Consider the following 18369-nt stretch of genomic DNA (forward strand, 5'->3'; position numbering starts at 1 on the left):
ACTTGAACCCTGGACCCTCAGATTAAAAGTCTGATGCTCTACCGACTGAGCTATCCATGCACATGGATCACTGCCATTTGAAACTTGATTTTCACTCTACAGCACCTCCATACATGGCTACCTCACTGGTCAATAAAGGAAATGAATTACTAGTGCATTACACACATTTTGACATTGGAGACATAACTTTTTTCAGTCATTCCGTATCCAGATATAGAGATTTGCAGCATCTAGGACTTTAATGTTCACCCACTTACGGATTTGAATGTTTTGCCACATTCATGAGTGCAAACTTGCTCCCCAGTAAATACGAACATGTGCTCCTCAATGCACACACTGGGCAATGCAGTCCACTCTAAATCGACGATTAATGACATGCTCGTTTTGTGCAATGGAGTTTCAGTCAATTGGAAAACATTTTGAAAAGTTATATTGCAACAGAAGCCCAGCCTTAAAAAAGTGGATTTCACTTCTAAATGATTACACGAGGAAGGAAAGGAGACCAGATGCAAAAAAGGTGCTGTGGCTTAGTTGGTTAAAGCGCCTGTCTAGTAAACAGGAGATCCTGAGTTAGAATCTCAGCAGCGCCTGTCTGCTTTTTTTCGACCAATCTGTCTCCCCAATATTAAAACTTTGTACAAAGATTGCTATTTCATGCTATTTAGAAGCACAGTCAGGCTTGATATGTTGGCAAAGCATCCAAGAACTCTGGACTCCACTACCTTAGAGTCATATTGCCCAAGGTTGCGATGCCATCAGAAATAGCACATATTAGAATGAGCAATTCATATTTCCTGCTTAATTTTTTGTAAAAGAAGCAAAGGTACGCCTGAACAGGGACTTGAACCCTGGACCCTCAGATTAAAAGTCTGATGCTCTACCGACTGAGCTATCCAGGCACAGGGATCACTGCCCATTTGAAACTTGATTTTCACTCTACAGCACCTCCATACATGGCTACCTCACTGGTCAATAAAGGAAATGAATTACTAGTGCATTACACACATTTTGACACTGGAGACATAACTTTTTTCAGTCATTCCGTATCCAGATATAGAGATTTGCAGCATCTAGGACTTTAATGTTCACCCACTTACGGATTTGAATGTTTTGCCACATTCATGAGTGCAAACTTGCTCCCCAGTAAATACGAACATGTGCTCCTCAATGCACACACTGGGCAATGCAGTCCACTCTAAATCGACGATTAATGACATGCTCGTTTTGTGCAATGGAGTTTCAGTCAATTGGAAAACATTTTGAAAAGTTATATTGCAACAGAAGCCCAGCCTTAAAAAAGTGGATTTCACTTCTAAATGATTACACGAGGAAGGAAAGGAGACCAGATGCAAAAAAGGTGCTGTGGCTTAGTTGGTTAAAGCGCCTGTCTAGTAAACAGGAGATCCTGAGTTAGAATCTCAGCAGCGCCTGTCTGCTTTTTTTCGACCAATCTGTCTCCCTAATATTAAAACTTTGTACAAAGATTGCTATTTCATGCTATTTAGAAGCACAGTCAGGCTTGATATGTTGGCAAAGCATCCAAGAACTCTGGACTCCACTACCTTAGAGTCATATTGCCCAAGGTTGCGATGCCATCAGAAATAGCACATATTAGAATGAGCAATTCATATTTCCTGCTTAATTTTTTGTAAAAGAAGCAAAGGTACGCCTGAACAGGGACTTGAACCCTGGACCCTCAGATTAAAAGTCTGATGCTCTACCGACTGAGCTATCCAGGCACAGGGATCACTGCCCATTTGAAACTTGATTTTCACTCTACAGCACCTCCATACATGGCTACCTCACTGGTCAATAAAGGAAATGAATTACTAGTGCATTACACACATTTTGACACTGGAGACATAACTTTTTTCAGTCATTCCGTATCCAGATATAGAGATTTGCAGCATCTAGGACTTTAATGTTCACCCACTTACGGATTTGAATGTTTTGCCACATTCATGAGTGCAAACTTGCTCCCCAGTAAAGACGAACATGTGCTCCTCAATGCACACACTGGGCAATGCAGTCCACTCTAAATCGACGATTAATGACATGCTCGTTTTGTGCAATGGAGTTTCAGTCAATTGGAAAACATTTTGAAAAGTTATATTGCAACAGAAGCCCAGCCTTAAAAAAGTGGATTTCACTTCTGATTGATTACATGAGGAAGGAAAGGAGACCAGATGCAAAAAAGGGGCTGTGGCTTAGTTGGTTAAAGCGCCTGTCTAGTAAACAGGAGATCCTGAGTTCGAATCTCAGCAGCGCCTGTCTGCTTTTTTTCGACCAATCTGTCTCCCCAATATTAAAACTTTGTACAAAGATTGCTATTTCATGCTATTTAGAAGCACAGTCAGGCTTGATATGTTGGCAAAGCATCCAAGAACTCTGGACTCCACTACCTTAGAGTCATATTGCCCAAGGTTGCGATGCCATCAGAAATAGCACATATTAGAATGAGCAATTCATATTTCCTGCTTAATTTTTTGTAAAAGAAGCAAAGGTACGCCTGAACAGGGACTTGAACCCTGGACCCTCAGATTAAAAGTCTGATGCTCTACCGACTGAGCTATCCAGGCACAGGGATCACTGCCCATTTGAAACTTGATTTTCACTCTACAGCACCTCCATACATGGCTACCTCACTGGTCAATAAAGGAAATGAATTACTAGTGCATTACACACATTTTGACACTGGAGACATAACTTTTTTCAGTCATTCCGTATCCAGATATAGAGATTTGCAGCATCTAGGACTTTAATGTTCATCCACTTACGGATTTGAATGTTTTGCCACATTCATGAGTGCAAACTTGCTCCCCAGTAAAGACGAACATGTGCTCCTCAATGCACACACTGGGCAATGCAGTCCACTCTAAATCGACGATTAATGACATGCTCGTTTTGTGCAATGGAGTTTCAGTCAATTGGAAAACATTTTGAAAAGTTATATTGCAACAGAAGCCCAGCCTTAAAAAAGTGGATTTCACTTCTGATTGATTACATGAGGAAGGAAAGGAGACCAGATGCAAAAAAGGGGCTGTGGCTTAGTTGGTTAAAGCGCCTGTCTAGTAAACAGGAGATCCTGAGTTCGAATCTCAGCAGCGCCTGTCTGCTTTTTTTTCGACCAATCTGTCTCCCCAATATTAAAACTTTGTACAAAGATTGCTATTTCATGCTATTTAGAAGCACAGTCAGGCTTGAAATGTTGGCAAAGCATCCAAGAACTCTGGACTCCACTACCTTAGAGTCATATTGCCCAAGGTTGTGATGCCATCAGAAACAGCACATATTAGAATGAGCAATTCATATTTCCTGCTTAATTTTTTGTAAAAGAAGCAAAGGTACACCTGAACAGGGACTTGAACCCTGGACCCTCAGATTAAAAGTCTGATGCTCTACCGACTGAGCTATCCAGGCACAGGGATCACTGCCCATTTGAAACTTGATTTTCACTCTACAGCACCTCCATACATGGCTACCTCACTGGTCAATAAAGGAAATGAATTACTAGTGCATTACACACATTTCGACACTGGAGACATAACTTTTTTCAGTCATTCCGTATCCAGATATAGAGATTTGCAGCATCTAGGACTTTAATGTTCACCCACTTACGGATTTGAATGTTTTGCCACATTCATGAGTGCAAACTTGCTCCCCAGTAAAGACGAACATGTGCTCCTCAATGCACACACTGGGCAATGCAGTCCACTCTAAATCGACGATTAATGACATGCTTGTTTTGTGCAATGGAGTTTCAGTCAATTGGAAAACATTTTGAAAAGTTATATTGCAACAGAAGCCCAGCCTTAAAAAAGTGGATTTCACTTCTAAATGATTACATGAGGAAGGAAAGGAGACCAGATGCAAAAAAGGTGCTGTGGCTTAGTTGGTTAAAGCGCCTGTCTAGTAAACAGGAGATCCTGAGTTCGAATCTCAGCAGCGCCTGTCTGCTTTTTTTCGACCAATCTGTCTCCCCAATATTAAAACTTTGTACAAAGATTGCTATTTCATGCTATTTAGAAGCACAGTCAGGCTTCATATGTTGGCAAAGCATCCAAGAACTCTGGACTCCACTACCTTAGAGTCATATTGCCCAAGGTTGCGATGCCATCAGAAATAGCACATATTAGAATGAGCAATTCATATTTCCTGCTTAATTTTTTGTAAAAGAAGCAAAGGTACGCCTGAACAGGGACTTGAACCCTGGACCCTCAGATTAAAAGTCTGATGCTCTACCTACTGAGCTATCCAGGCACATGGATCACTGCCATTTGAAACTTGATTTTCACTCTACAGCACCTCCATACATGGCTACCTCACTGGTCAATAAAGGAAATGAATTACTAGTGCATTACACACATTTTGACACTGGAGACATAACTTTTTTCAGTCATTCCGTATCCAGATATAGAGATTTGCAGCATCTAGGACTTTAATGTTCACCCACTTACGGATATGAATGTTTTGCCACATTCATGAGTGCAAACTTGCTCCCCAGTAAATACGAACATGTGCTCCTCAATGCACACACTGGGCAATGCAGTCCACTCTAAATCGACGATTAATGACATGCTCGTTTTGTGCAATGGAGTTTCAGTCAATTGGAAAACATTTTGAAAAGTTATATTGCAACAGAAGCCCAGCCTTAAAAAAGTGGATTTCACTTCTAAATGATTACACGAGGAAGGAAAGGAGACCAGATGCAAAAAAGGTGCTGTGGCTTAGTTGGTTAAAGCGCCTGTCTAGTAAACAGGAGATCCTGAGTTAGAATCTCAGCAGCGCCTGTCTGCTTTTTTTCGACCAATCTGTCTCCCCAATATTAAAACTTTGTACAAAGATTGCTATTTCATGCTATTTAGAAGCACAGTCAGGCTTGATATGTTGGCAAAGCATCCAAGAACTCTGGACTCCACTACCTTAGAGTCATATTGCCCAAGGTTGCGATGCCATCAGAAATAGCACATATTAGAATGAGCAATTCATATTTCCTGCTTAATTTTTTGTAAAAGAAGCAAAGGTACGCCTGAACAGGGACTTGAACCCTGGACCCTCAGATTAAAAGTCTGATGCTCTACCGACTGAGCTATCCAGGCACAGGGATCACTGCCCATTTGAAACTTGATTTTCACTCTACAGCACCTCCATACATGGCTACCTCACTGGTCAATAAAGGAAATGAATTACTAGTGCATTACACACATTTTGACACTGGAGACATAACTTTTTTCAGTCATTCCGTATCCAGATATAGAGATTTGCAGCATCTAGGACTTTAATGTTCACCCACTTACGGATTTGAATGTTTTGCCACATTCATGAGTGCAAACTTGCTCCCCAGTAAAGACGAACATGTGCTCCTCAATGCACACACTGGGCAATGCAGTCCACTCTAAATAGACGATTAATGACATGCTCGTTTTGTGCAATGGAGTTTCAGTCAATTGGAAAACATTTTGAAAAGTTATATTGCAACAGAAGCCCAGCCTTAAAAAAGTGGATTTCACTTCTGATTGATTACATGAGGAAGGAAAGGAGACCAGATGCAAAAAAGGGGCTGTGGCTTAGTTGGTTAAAGCGCCTGTCTAGTAAACAGGAGATCCTGAGTTCGAATCTCAGCAGCGCCTGTCTGCTTTTTTTTCGACCAATCTGTCTCCCCAATATTAAAACTTTGTACAAAGATTGCTATTTCATGCTATTTAGAAGCACAGTCAGGCTTGAAATGTTGGAAAAGCATCCAAGAACTCTGGACTCCACTACCTTAGAGTCATATTGCCCAAGGTTGCGATGCCATCAGAAATAGCACATATTAGAATGAGCAATTCATATTTCCTGCTTAATTTTTTGTAAAAGAAGCAAAGGTACGCCTGAACAGGGACTTGAACCCTGGACCCTCAGATTAAAAGTCTGATGCTCTACCGACTGAGCTATCCAGGCACAGGGATCACTGCCCATTTGAAACTTGATTTTCACTCTACAGCACCTCCATACATGGCTACCTCACTGGTCAATAAAGGAAATGAATTACTAGTGCATTACACACATTTCGACACTGGAGACATAACTTTTTTCAGTCATTCCGTATCCAGATATAGAGATTTGCAGCATCTAGGACTTTAATGTTCACCCACTTACGGATTTGAATGTTTTGCCACATTCATGAGTGCAAACTTGCTCCCCAGTAAAGACGAACATGTGCTCCTCAATGCACACACTGGGCAATGCAGTCCACTCTAAATCGACGATTAATGACATGCTTGTTTTGTGCAATGGAGTTTCAGTCAATTGGAAAACATTTTGAAAAGTTATATTGCAACAGAAGCCCAGCCTTAAAAAAGTGGATTTCACTTCTAAATGATTACATGAGGAAGGAAAGGAGACCAGATGCAAAAAAGGTGCTGTGGCTTAGTTGGTTAAAGCGCCTGTCTAGTAAACAGGAGATCCTGAGTTCGAATCTCAGCAGCGCCTGTCTGCTTTTTTTCGACCAATCTGTCTCCCCAATATTAAAACTTTGTACAAAGATTGCTATTTCATGCTATTTAGAAGCACAGTCAGGCTTCATATGTTGGCAAAGCATCCAAGAACTCTGGACTCCACTACCTTAGAGTCATATTGCCCAAGGTTGCGATGCCATCAGAAATAGCACATATTAGAATGAGCAATTCATATTTCCTGCTTAATTTTTTGTAAAAGAAGCAAAGGTACGCCTGAACAGGGACTTGAACCCTGGACCCTCAGATTAAAAGTCTGATGCTCTACCTACTGAGCTATCCAGGCACATGGATCACTGCCATTTGAAACTTGATTTTCACTCTACAGCACCTCCATACATGGCTACCTCACTGGTCAATAAAGGAAATGAATTACTAGTGCATTACACACATTTTGACACTGGAGACATAACTTTTTTCAGTCATTCCGTATCCAGATATAGAGATTTGCAGCATCTAGGACTTTAATGTTCACCCACTTACGGATTTGAATGTTTTGCCACATTCATGAGTGCAAACTTGCTCCCCAGTAAATACGAACATGTGCTCCTCAATGCACACACTGGGCAATGCAGTCCACTCTAAATCGACGATTAATGACATGCTCGTTTTGTGCAATGGAGTTTCAGTCAATTGGAAAACATTTTGAAAAGTTATATTGCAACAGAAGCCCAGCCTTAAAAAAGTGGATTTCACTTCTAAATGATTACATGAGGAAGGAAAGGAGACCAGATGCAAAAAAGGTGCTGTGGCTTAGTTGGTTAAAGCGCCTGTCTAGTAAACAGGAGATCCTGAGTTCGAATCTCAGCAGCGCCTGTCTGCTTTTTTTTCGACCAATCTGTCTCCCCAATATTAAAACTTTGTACAAAGATTGCTATTTCATGCTATTTAGAAGCACAGTCAGGCTTGAAATGTTGGCAAAGCATCCAAGAACTCTGGACTCCACTACCTTAGAGTCATATTGCCCAAGGTTGCGATGCCATCAGAAACAGCACATATTAGAATGAGCAATTCATATTTCCTGCTTAATTTTTTGTAAAAGAAGCAAAGGTACGCCTGAACAGGGACTTGAACCCTGGACCCTCAGATTAAAAGTCTGATGCTCTACCGACTGAGCTATCCAGGCACAGGGATCACTGCCCATTTGAAACTTGATTTTCACTCTACAGCACCTCCATACATGGCTACCTCACTGGTCAATAAAGGAAATGAATTACTAGTGCATTACACACATTTCGACACTGGAGACATAACTTTTTTCAGTCATTCCGTATCCAGATATAGAGATTTGCAGCATCTAGGACTTTAATGTTCACCCACTTACGGATTTGAATGTTTTGCCACATTCATGAGTGCAAACTTGCTCCCCAGTAAAGACGAACATGTGCTCCTCAATGCACACACTGGGCAATGCAGTCCACTCTAAATCGACGATTAATGACATGCTTGTTTTGTGCAATGGAGTTTCAGTCAATTGGAAAACATTTTGAAAAGTTATATTGCAACAGAAGCCCAGCCTTAAAAAAGTGGATTTCACTTCTAAATGATTACATGAGGAAGGAAAGGAGACCAGATGCAAAAAAGGTGCTGTGGCTTAGTTGGTTAAAGCGCCTGTCTAGTAAACAGGAGATCCTGAGTTCGAATCTCAGCAGCGCCTGTCTGCTTTTTTTCGACCAATCTGTCTCCCCAATATTAAAACTTTGTACAAAGATTGCTATTTCATGCTATTTAGAAGCACAGTCAGGCTTCATATGTTGGCAAAGCATCCAAGAACTCTGGACTCCACTACCTTAGAGTCATATTGCCCAAGGTTGCGATGCCATCAGAAATAGCACATATTAGAATGAGCAATTCATATTTCCTGCTTAATTTTTTGTAAAAGAAGCAAAGGTACGCCTGAACAGGGACTTGAACCCTGGACCCTCAGATTAAAAGTCTGATGCTCTACCGACTGAGCTATCCAGGCACATGGATCACTGCCATTTGAAACTTGATTTTCACTCTACAGCACCTCCATACATGGCTACCTCACTGGTCAATAAAGGAAATGAATTACTAGTGCATTACACACATTTTGACACTGGAGACATAACTTTTTTCAGTCATTCCGTATCCAGATATAGAGATTTGCAGCATCTAGGACTTTAATGTTCACCCACTTACGGATTTGAATGTTTTGCCACATTCATGAGTGCAAACTTGCTCCCCAGTAAATACGAACATGTGCTCCTCAATGCACACACTGGGCAATGCAGTCCACTCTAAATCGACGATTAATGACATGCTCGTTTTGTGCAATGGAGTTTCAGTCAATTGGAAAACATTTTGAAAAGTTATATTGCAACAGAAGCCCAGCCTTAAAAAAGTGGATTTCACTTCTAAATGATTACATGAGGAAGGAAAGGAGACAAGATGCAAAAAAGGTGCTGTGGCTTAGTTGGTTAAAGCGCCTGTCTAGTAAACAGGAGATCCTGAGTTAGAATCTCAGCAGCGCCTGTCTGCTTTTTTTCGACCAATCCGTCTCCCCAATATTAAAACTTTGTACAAAGATTGCTATTTCATGCTATTTAGAAGCACAGTCAGGCTTGATATGTTGGCAAAGCATCCAAGAACTCTGGACTCCACTACCTTAGAGTCATATTGCCCAAGGTTGCGATGCCATCAGAAATAGCACATATTAGAATGAGCAATTCATATTTCCTGCTTAATTTTTTGTAAAAGAAGCAAAGGTACGCCTGAACAGGGACTTGAACCCTGGACCCTCAGATTAAAAGTCTGATGCTCTACCGACTGAGCTATCCATGCACATGGATCACTGCCATTTGAAACTTGATTTTCACTCTACAGCACCTCCATACATGGCTACCTCACTGGTCAATAAAGGAAATGAATTACTAGTGCATTACACACATTTTGACACTGGAGACATAACTTTTTTCAGTCATTCCGTATTCAGATATAGAGATTTGCAGCATCTAGGACTTTAATGTTCACCCACTTACGGATTTGAATGTTTTGCCACATTCATGAGTGCAAACTTGCTCCCCAGTAAATACGAACATGTGCTCCTCAATGCACACACTGGGCAATGCAGTCCACTCTAAATCGACGATTAATGACATGCTCGTTTTGTGCAATGGAGTTTCAGTCAATTGGAAAACATTTTGAAAAGTTATATTGCAACAGAAGCCCAGCCTTAAAAAAGTGGATTTCACTTCTAAATGATTACACGAGGAAGGAAAGGAGACCAGATGCAAAAAAGGTGCTGTGGCTTAGTTGGTTAAAGCGCCTGTCTAGTAAACAGGAGATCCTGAGTTAGAATCTCAGCAGCGCCTGTCTGCTTTTTTTCGACCAATCTGTCTCCCCAATATTAAAACTTTGTACAAAGATTGCTATTTCATGCTATTTAGAAGCACAGTCAGGCTTGATATGTTGGCAAAGCATCCAAGAACTATGGACTCCACTACCTTAGAGTCATATTGCCCAAGGTTGCGATGCCATCAGAAATAGCACATATTAGAATGAGCAATTCATATTTCCTGCTTAATTTTTTGTAAAAGAAGCAAAGGTACGCCTGAACAGGGACTTGAACCCTGGACCCTCAGATTAAAAGTCTGATGCTCTACCGACTGAGCTATCCAGGCACATGGATCACTGCCATTTGAAACTTGATTTTCACTCTACAGCACCTCCATACATGGCTACCTCACTGGTCAATAAAGGAAATGAATTACTAGTGCATTACACACATTTTGACACTGGAGACATAACTTTTTTCAGTCATTCCGTATCCAGATATAGAGATTTGCAGCATCTAGGACTTTAATGTTCACCCACTTACGGATTTGAATGTTTTGCCACATTCATGAGTGCAAACTTGCTCCCCAGTAAATACGAACATGTGCTCCTCAATGCACACACTGGGCAATGCAGTCCACTCTAAATCGACGATTAATGACATGCTCGTTTTGTGCAATGGAGTTTCAGTCAATTGGAAAACATTTTGAAAAGTTATATTGCAACAGAAGCCCAGCCTTAAAAAAGTGGATTTCACTTCTAAATGATTACATGAGGAAGGAAAGGAGACCAGATGCAAAAAAGGTGCTGTGGCTTAGTTGGTTAAAGCGCCTGTCTAGTAAACAGGAGATCCTGAGTTAGAATCTCAGCAGCGCCTGTCTGCTTTTTTTCGACCAATCTGTCTCCCCAATATTAAAACTTTGTACAAAGATTGCTATTTCATGCTATTTAGAAGCACAGTCAGGCTTGATATGTTGGCAAAGCATCCAAGAACTCTGGACTCCACTACCTTAGAGTCATATTGCCCAAGGTTGCGATGCCATCAGAAATAGCACATATTAGAATGAGCAATTCATATTTCCTGCTTAATTTTTTGTAAAAGAAGCAAAGGTACGCCTGAACAGGGACTTGAACCCTGGACCCTCAGATTAAAAGTCTGATGCTCTACCGACTGAGCTATCCATGCACATGGATCACTGCCATTTGAAACTTGATTTTCACTCTACAGCACCTCCATACATGGCTACCTCACTGGTCAATAAAGGAAATGAATTACTAGTGCATTACACACATTTTGACACTGGAGACATAACTTTTTTCAGTCATTCCGTATCCAGATATAGAGATTTGCAGCATCTAGGACTTTAATGTTCACCCACTTACGGATTTGAATGTTTTGCCACATTCATGAGTGCAAACTTGCTCCCCAGTAAAGACGAACATGTGCTCCTCAATGCACACACTGGGCAATGCAGTCCACTCTAAATCGACGATTAATGACATGCTCGTTTTGTGCAATGGAGTTTCAGTCAATTGGAAAACATTTTGAAAAGTTATATTGCAACAGAAGCCCAGCCTTAAAAAAGTGGATTTCACTTCTGATTGATTACATGAGGAAGGAAAGGAGACCAGATGCAAAAAAGGGGCTGTGGCTTAGTTGGTTAAAGCGCCTGTCTAGTAAACAGGAGATCCTGAGTTCGAATCTCAGCAGCGCCTGTCTGCTTTTTTTTCGACCAATCTGTCTCCCCAATATTAAAACTTTGTACAAAGATTGCTATTTCATGCTATTTAGAAGCACAGTCAGGCTTGAAATGTTGGCAAAGCATCCAAGAACTCTGGACTCCACTACCTTAGAGTCATATTGCCCAAGGTTGCGATGCCATCAGAAACAGCACATATTAGAATGAGCAATTCATATTTCCTGCTTAATTTTTTGTAAAAGAAGCAAAGGTACGCCTGAACAGGGACTTGAACCCTGGACCCTCAGATTAAAAGTCTGATGCTCTACCGACTGAGCTATCCAGGCACAGGGATCACTGCCCATTTGAAACTTGATTTTCACTCTACAGCACCTCCATACATGGCTACCTCACTGGTCAATAAAGGAAATGAATTACTAGTGCATTACACACATTTCGACACTGGAGACATAACTTTTTTCAGTCATTCCGTATCCAGATATAGAGATTTGCAGCATCTAGGACTTTAATGTTCACCCACTTACGGATTTGAATGTTTTGCCACATTCATGAGTGCAAACTTGCTCCCCAGTAAAGACGAACATGTGCTCCTCAATGCACACACTGGGCAATGCAGTCCACTCTAAATCGACGATTAATGACATGCTTGTTTTGTGCAATGGAGTTTCAGTCAATTGGAAAACATTTTGAAAAGTTATATTGCAACAGAAGCCCAGCCTTAAAAAAGTGGATTTCACTTCTAAATGATTACATGAGGAAGGAAAGGAGACCAGATGCAAAAAAGGTGCTGTGGCTTAGTTGGTTAAAGCGCCTGTCTAGTAAACAGGAGATCCTGAGTTCGAATCTCAGCAGCGCCTGTCTGCTTTTTTTCGACCAATCTGTCTCCCCAATATTAAAACTTTGTACAAAGATTGCTATTTCATGCTATTTAGAAGCACAGTCAGGCTTCATATGTTGGCAAAGCATCCAAGAACTCTGGACTCCACTACCTTAGAGTCATATTGCCCAAGGTTGCGATGCCATCAGAAATAGCACATATTGGAATGAGCAATTCATATTTCCTGCTTAATTTTTTGTAAAAGAAGCAAAGGTACGCCTGAACAGGGACTTGAACCCTGGACCCTCAGATTAAAAGTCTGATGCTCTACCGACTGAGCTATCCAGGCACATGGATCACTGCCATTTGAAACTTGATTTTCACTCTACAGCACCTCCATACATGGCTACCTCACTGGTCAATAAAGGAAATGAATTACTAGTGCATTACACACATTTTGACACTGGAGACATAACTTTTTTCAGTCATTCCGTATCCAGATATAGAGATTTGCAGCATCTAGGACTTTAATGTTCACCCACTTACGGATTTGAATGTTTTGCCACATTCATGAGTGCAAACTTGCTCCCCAGTAAATACGAACATGTGCTCCTCAATGCACACACTGGGCAATGCAGTCCACTCTAAATCGACGATTAATGACATGCTCGTTTTGTGCAATGGAGTTTCAGTCAATTGGAAAACATTTTGAAAAGTTATATTGCAACAGAAGCCCAGCCTTAAAAAAGTGGATTTCACTTCTAAATGATTACATGAGGAAGGAAAGGAGACCAGATGCAAAAAAGGTGCTGTGGCTTAGTTGGTTAAAGCGCCTGTCTAGTAAACAGGAGATCCTGAGTTAGAATCTCAGCAGCGCCTGTCTGCTTTTTTTCGACCAATCTGTCTCCCCAATATTAAAACTTTGTACAAAGATTGCTATTTCATGCTATTTAGAAGCACAGTCAGGCTTGATATGTTGGCAAAGCATCCAAGAACTCTGGACTCCACTACCTTAGAGTCATATTGCCCAAGGTTGCGATGCCATCAGAAATAGCATATTAGAATGAGCAATTCATATTTCCCGCTTAATTTTTTGTAAAAGAAGCAAAGGTACGCCTGAACAGGGACTTGAACCCTGGACCCTCAGATTAAAAGTCTGATGCTCTACCGACTGAGCTATCCATGCACATGGATCACTGCCATTTGAAACTTGATTTTCACTCTACAGCACCTCCATACATGGCTACCTCACTGGTCAATAAAGGAAATGAATTACTAGTGCATTACACACATTTTGACATTGGAGACATAACTTTTTTCAGTCATTCCGTATCCAGATATAGAGATTTGCAGCATCTAGGACTTTAATGTTCACCCACTTACGGATTTGAATGTTTTGCCACATTCATGAGTGCAAACTTGCTCCCCAGTAAATACGAACATGTGCTCCTCAATGCACACACTGGGCAATGCAGTCCACTCTAAATCGACGATTAATGACATGCTCGTTTTGTGCAATGGAGTTTCAGTCAATTGGAAAACATTTTGAAAAGTTATATTGCAACAGAAGCCCAGCCTTAAAAAAGTGGATTTCACTTCTAAATGATTACACGAGGAAGGAAAGGAGACCAGATGCAAAAAAGGTGCTGTGGCTTAGTTGGTTAAAGCGCCTGTCTAGTAAACAGGAGATCCTGAGTTAGAATCTCAGCAGCGCCTGTCTGCTTTTTTTCGACCAATCTGTCTCCCCAATATTAAAACTTTGTACAAAGATTGCTATTTCATGCTATTTAGAAGCACAGTCAGGCTTGATATGTTGGCAAAGCATCCAAGAACTCTGGACTCCACTACCTTAGAGTCATATTGCCCAAGGTTGCGATGCCATCAGAAATAGCACATATTAGAATGAGCAATTCATATTTCCTGCTTAATTTTTTGTAAAAGAAGCAAAGGTACGCTTGAACAGGGACTTGAACCCTGGACCCTCAGATTAAAAGTCTGATGCTCTACCGACTGAGCTATCCAGGCACAGGGATCACTGCCCATTTGAAACTTGATTTTCACTCTACAGCACCTCCATACATGGCTACCTCACTGGTCAATAAAGGAAATGAATTACTAGTGCATTACACACATTTTGACACTGGAGACATAACTTTTTTCAGTCATTCCGTATCCAGATATAGAGATTTGCAGCATCTAGGACTTTAATGTTCACCCACTTACGGATTTGAATGTTTTGCCACATTCATGAGTGCAAACTTGCTCCCCAGTAAAGACGAACATGTGCTCCTCAATGCACACACTGGGCAATGCAGTCCACTCTAAATCGACGATTAATGACATGCTCGTTTTGTGCAATGGAGTTTCAGTCAATTGGAAAACATTTTGAAAAGTTATATTGCAACAGAAGCCCAGCCTTAAAAAAGTGGATTTCACTTCTGATTGATTACATGAGGAAGGAAAGGAGACCAGATGCAAAAAAGGGGCTGTGGCTTAGTTGGTTAAAGCGCCTGTCTAGTAAACAGGAGATCCTGAGTTCGAATCTCAGCAGCGCCTGTCTGCTTTTTTTTCGACCAATCTGTCTCCCCAATATTAAAACTTTGTACAAAGATTGCTATTTCATGCTATTTAGAAGCACAGTCAGGCTTGAAATGTTGGCAAAGCATCCAAGAACTCTGGACTCCACTACCTTAGAGTCATATTGCCCAAGGTTGCGATGCCATCAGAAACAGCACATATTAGAATGAGCAATTCATATTTCCTGCTTAATTTTTTGTAAAAGAAGCAAAGGTACGCCTGAACAGGGACTTGAACCCTGGACCCTCAGATTAAAAGTCTGATGCTCTACCGACTGAGCTATCCAGGCACAGGGATCACTGCCCATTTGAAACTTGATTTTCACTCTACAGCACCTCCATACATGGCTACCTCACTGGTCAATAAAGGAAATGAATTACTAGTGCATTACACACATTTCGACACTGGAGACATAACTTTTTTCAGTCATTCCGTATCCAGATATAGAGATTTGCAGCATCTAGGACTTTAATGTTCACCCACTTACGGATTTGAATGTTTTGCCACATTCATGAGTGCAAACTTGCTCCCCAGTAAAGACGAACATGTGCTCCTCAATGCACACACTGGGCAATGCAGTCCACTCTAAATCGACGATTAATGACATGCTTGTTTTGTGCAATGGAGTTTCAGTCAATTGGAAAACATTTTGAAAAGTTATATTGCAACAGAAGCCCAGCCTTAAAAAAGTGGATTTCACTTCTAAATGATTACATGAGGAAGGAAAGGAGACCAGATGCAAAAAAGGTGCTGTGGCTTAGTTGGTTAAAGCGCCTGTCTAGTAAACAGGAGATCCTGAGTTAGAATCTCAGCAGCGCCTGTCTGCTTTTTTTCGACCAATCTGTCTCCCCAATATTAAAACTTTGTACAAAGATTGCTATTTCATGCTATTTAGAAGCACAGTCAGGCTTCATATGTTGGCAAAGCATCCAAGAACTCTGGACTCCACTACCTTAGAGTCATATTGCCCAAGGTTGCGATGCCATCAGAAATAGCACATATTAGAATGAGCAATTCATATTTCCTGCTTAATTTTTTGTAAAAGAAGCAAAGGTACGCCTGAACAGGGACTTGAACCCTGGACCCTCAGATTAAAAGTCTGATGCTCTACCGACTGAGCTATCCAGGCACATGGATCACTGCCATTTGAAACTTGATTTTCACTCTACAGCACCTCCATACATGGCTACCTCACTGGTCAATAAAGGAAATGAATTACTAGTGCATTACACACATTTTGACACTGGAGACATAACTTTTTTCAGTCATTCCGTATCCAGATATAGAGATTTGCAGCATCTAGGACTTTAATGTTCACCCACTTACGGATTTGAATGTTTTGCCACATTCATGAGTGCAAACTTGCTCCCCAGTAAATACGAACATGTGCTCCTCAATGCACACACTGGGCAATGCAGTCCACTCTAAATCGACGATTAATGACATGCTCGTTTTGTGCAATGGAGTTTCAGTCAATTGGAAAACATTTTGAAAAGTTATATTGCAACAGAAGCCCAGCCTTAAAAAAGTGGATTTCACTTCTAAATGATTACATGAGGAAGGAAAGGAGACCAGATGCAAAAAAGGTGCTGTGGCTTAGTTGGTTAAAGCGCCTGTCTAGTAAACAGGAGATCCTGAGTTAGAATCTCAGCAGCGCCTGTCTGCTTTTTTTCGACCAATCTGTCTCCCCAATATTAAAACTTTGTACAAAGATTGCTATTTCATGCTATTTAGAAGCACAGTCAGGCTTGATATGTTGGCAAAGCATCCAAGAACTCTGGACTCCACTACCTTAGAGTCATATTGCCCAAGGTTGCGATGCCATCAGAAATAGCACATATTAGAATGAGCAATTCATATTTCCTGCTTAATTTTTTGTAAAAGAAGCAAAGGTACGCCTGAACAGGGACTTGAACCCTGGACCCTCAGATTAAAAGTCTGATGCTCTACCGACTGAGCTATCCATGCACATGGATCACTGCCATTTGAAACTTGATTTTCACTCTACAGCACCTCCATACATGGCTACCTCACTGGTCAATAAAGGAAATGAATTACTAGTGCATTACACACATTTTGACACTGGAGACATAACTTTTTTCAGTCATTCCGTATCCAGATATAGAGATTTGCAGCATCTAGGACTTTAATGTTCACCCACTTACGGATTTGAATGTTTTGCCACATTCATGAGTGCAAACTTGCTCCCCAGTAAATACGAACATGTGCTCCTCAATGCACACACTGGGCAATGCAGTCCACTCTAAATCGACGATTAATGACATGCTCGTTTTGTGCAATGGAGTTTCAGTCAATTGGAAAACATTTTGAAAAGTTATATTGCAACAGAAGCCCAGCCTTAAAAAAGTGGATTTCACTTCTAAATGATTACACGAGGAAGGAAAGGAGACCAGATGCAAAAAAGGTGCTGTGGCTTAGTTGGTTAAAGCGCCTGTCTAGTAAACAGGAGATCCTGAGTTAGAATCTCAGCAGCGCCTGTCTGCTTTTTTTCGACCAATCTGTCTCCCCAATATTAAAACTTTGTACAAAGATTGCTATTTCATGCTATTTAGAAGCACAGTCAGGCTTGATATGTTGGCAAAGCATCCAAGAACTCTGGACTCCACTACCTTAGAGTCATATTGCCCAAGGTTGCGATGCCATCAGAAATAGCACATATTAGAATGAGCAATTCATATTTCCTGCTTAATTTTTTGTAAAAGAAGCAAAGGTACGCCTGAACAGGGACTTGAACCCTGGACCCTCAGATTAAAAGTCTGATGCTCTACCGACTGAGCTATCCAGGCACAGGGATCACTGCCCATTTGAAACTTGATTTTCACTCCACAGCACCTCCATACATGGCTACCTCACTGGTCAATAAAGGAAATGAATTACTAGTGCATTACACACATTTTGACACTGGAGACATAACTTTTTTCAGTCATTCCGTATCCAGATATAGAGATTTGCAGCATCTAGGACTTTAATGTTCATCCACTTACGGATTTGAATGTTTTGCCACATTCATGAGTGCAAACTTGCTCCCCAGTAAAGACGAACATGTGCTCCTCAATGCACACACTGGGCAATGCAGTCCACTCTAAATCGACGATTAATGACATGCTCGTTTTGTGCAATGGAGTTTCAGTCAATTGGAAAACATTTTGAAAAGTTATATTGCAACAGAAGCCCAGCCTTAAAAAAGTGGATTTCACTTCTGATTGATTACATGAGGAAGGAAAGGAGACCAGATGCAAAAAAGGGGCTGTGGCTTAGTTGGTTAAAGCACCTGTCTAGTAAACAGGAGATCCTGAGTTCGAATCTCAGCAGCGCCTGTCTGCTTTTTTTTCGACCAATCTGTCTCCCCAATATTAAAACTTTGTACAAAGATTGCTATTTCATGCTATTTAGAAGCACAGTCAGGCTTGAAATGTTGGCAAAGCATCCAAGAACTCTGGACTCCACTACCTTAGAGTCATAT

At 41.0% G+C, this 18369-nt stretch overlaps 5 non-coding genes across 5 annotated transcripts; all 5 read left to right on the forward strand.

Annotated features, from left to right (window-relative positions):
• Window positions 1-3877: 3877 nt before the first annotated feature.
• Window positions 3878-3951, forward strand: TRNAT-AGU (transfer RNA threonine (anticodon AGU)). The gene has a single exon. It is a non-coding gene; the product is annotated as a tRNA-Thr (tRNA).
• Window positions 3952-6397: 2446 nt separating this feature from the next.
• On the forward strand, window positions 6398-6471 carry TRNAT-AGU (transfer RNA threonine (anticodon AGU)). The gene has a single exon. It is a non-coding gene; the product is annotated as a tRNA-Thr (tRNA).
• A 765-nt stretch (window positions 6472-7236) lies between these two features.
• Window positions 7237-7310, forward strand: TRNAT-AGU (transfer RNA threonine (anticodon AGU)). Its single transcript has one exon. It is a non-coding gene; the product is annotated as a tRNA-Thr (tRNA).
• Window positions 7311-8077: 767 nt separating this feature from the next.
• On the forward strand, window positions 8078-8151 carry TRNAT-AGU (transfer RNA threonine (anticodon AGU)). The gene has a single exon. It is a non-coding gene; the product is annotated as a tRNA-Thr (tRNA).
• A 4123-nt stretch (window positions 8152-12274) lies between these two features.
• On the forward strand, window positions 12275-12348 carry TRNAT-AGU (transfer RNA threonine (anticodon AGU)). Its single transcript has one exon. It is a non-coding gene; the product is annotated as a tRNA-Thr (tRNA).
• Window positions 12349-18369: the final 6021 nt, after the last annotated feature.

This window comes from Ambystoma mexicanum, unplaced genomic scaffold (assembly GCF_040938575.1).
Source record: "Ambystoma mexicanum isolate Mex_15411 unplaced genomic scaffold, UKY_AmexF1_1 Mex_scaf1, whole genome shotgun sequence".
Classification (NCBI taxonomy): domain Eukaryota; kingdom Metazoa; phylum Chordata; class Amphibia; order Caudata; family Ambystomatidae; genus Ambystoma; species Ambystoma mexicanum.